Source organism: Oratosquilla oratoria, chromosome 43 (assembly GCF_046742065.1).
Source record: "Oratosquilla oratoria isolate Oo_2021 chromosome 43, ASM4674206v1, whole genome shotgun sequence".
NCBI classification, from domain to species: domain Eukaryota; kingdom Metazoa; phylum Arthropoda; class Malacostraca; order Stomatopoda; family Squillidae; genus Oratosquilla; species Oratosquilla oratoria.
In genome coordinates, this window is record NC_134819.1 from 6,564,390 (window position 1) to 6,566,889 (window position 2,500).

The window sequence follows — 2,500 nt, forward strand, 5'->3', positions numbered from 1 at the left end:
AGTAAGGCTGGGAGCTTCACCTGGGCTAAATCCTCGGCGGGTATAGCGCTTCACGATTGGCTTTCTCAGCGGGCCAATCAGAGCACAGTGTTCTACGCGCCTATACCCCCTTGAGCCACCAAACGTGTATATAAACTCGGCACGTTCCAGTATGCTTTTTTTTTTTTTTTTTCCGAGCAAGTGGGTCTGTCCCACACCTATCATAACTCTAATTTCCTTCCATTTCTTTCTTTCCTTACACTAACCCTCCAAATCCCCCCTCCCCCCTCTCCCCATCTTATCTATCCTGCCCTGTACTACTACTATACTCATTCCTTTGAGAAAGTCAATAGACGAAACGTCAGGAATAAACGCTTCACTTCCAGTCCATGTTTCCTTTGCCGTGTTTATGCAAGATTCACACCATTTGAGATCGTGTATGGGCGCAATGCAGGGCAGCCCATAGATCTACCCACTGATACCACACTTGTAGAAGATATCATAATTGACAATGACATACCCGTATGCAATCCAGCTGATTAATCTAAGAAATCACCTTATGCCATAGGCCATACTTTTGGCCAACATGAAAAACATTCATGAGGATACATGTTCCAATGACTGCGACAACGTAGCAAAGCCCAGTCACGTCAGACGCAAAGTTATGACAACCGTCACAAGAACCACTGCAACATACCAGTGGGGTCAAAAGTCTACGAGCATCAACAATAGCCAAAGAATTCACCGCATGGGATCAAAACTGGAACTATACTGGATAGGACCTATGAAGTCATTGAATCTCTCAGTAAAAGTTGAGTGAAAGTACAGAATTGTGCTACAGTCCAGAAACTGAAAAATATCTATCATGCCTCCAACCTGAAAGTATATGAAGCTCAAGATTCTACTAATGTTGATGAAGATAGTCTATAGGTAACTGAGACACAGAATTCGACCAGACGCAAGCTCGATGAAGATCTCTAGCCCACTAAGAAGCCCAAAATTTCCCAGATATTTTCCCCCTTGCCTGCCACAAAGAAAAACCTAGCTAAGTGTAAAGGACCAATTAGGTCCTTTAGTTCTGAAACTAGGTGCGGACCACCACTGCCTGATTCAGAACTCTCGGTTCGTAGTAGGACAAGTAAGAAAACACAGGATTGCACTGGAAGTTTATAATTCTGGTCCTTCCACAATGCACTATCAAATCAATTTCAGGAAAAGGGAAAAACAACACCAACTGTTTCACCTTAGGTCAGTTCGGTCGTAGCTCACTCGAATTGACTCCACAGTAAACACTTAAATTACTCGTAGAAAGCTTCGGTAGAAGATCAGGGTTTTGGAGCTGAGCGATGACGACTCTGGCAGAGCGGAAGGCGAAGTTGGAGACAAACGACGTCCAGTCGATGTATCACGCCAGTTTTAGAGTGGAGAGAGGGGAGGGGGAGTAGTGGACTAGGTGCAGTCACCAAGTTCTCTCTGATAAAACCATGTCTGTCCGGGACGCACGTAACCTCGGTCGTCATACGTGGCAGCTCGTTTCGAGTAAGACTTCGAAGCGCACTCGAATTGTGCGTAATTTAAGAGGGCTGGTTGTTTAGAAGATTAAGTGGCGATTTTCCCTTACACTAAGCCTTAGGCTTGAGAAGTTGTAAGTCTATTTACTTTAGTAGAACAAAATAATCAACAGTACTAAAGAGACTGCACAAGACCCAAGGGGATGGTAATTGTTTTGCTCGGGCCCTAAGTTACATACTTACTGTAACTGAAGAGCATCCCTTTGTTGTCCATGATGGTGTTCTGCAACATACGAGTGGAAGTATCAGTGAAGAACTTACTAGGTACCTCAACCGGCCTATTAATGATTGTATGGCTTCAAGCGCTATGAAATAATGTGGTGTTTGGGCAACAGATGCTGAACTCATGGGTACCGCATTACTTTTTGGCACTGATATTATTGTATACTCTAAGGCAGTTGAAAGTATGGATTAGCTTACTTACCCAGCTTCCTTTAATCGGCAGGAAACTACAGAGACTGACATATACATAGAAAACAGCTCCGACCTCTTCAATGATGTTATTGGAGACGAGAAAAGATTACATTGTTTGTGAATGTACCTAGAAAACAAGCCCAAATATTTTTATTTAGACATTGGAGCTGAGAAGAAATTGGAATAAGCGTAAATGTGACCCGTAATAAATAATGTGAAATTTTTATATATTATTTTGCAGAACAAATGAAGAGATGTAACTCACATGTGAATGTAGTACAAATTTGAGAGGAAATAAAACAAAGAAGTAAATGCCACTGGTTTTAATATACATCCAGAGGGGGAATTCTGGCCTGTATGTGTGGGTGAAAAAGGGGAAAGGCCAGCTTTACCTCCAGGGCTAGAATCATTCTTGGTTACAATTGGTCTAATCTAGAATTACTCCGGAGTCAATCTGGCCGGGGGTAATTCTGACCTCTTACACCGGGTTATACCAACCAGTTTTGGACTTGGCTGTGAACGAGTCCCACCATCTG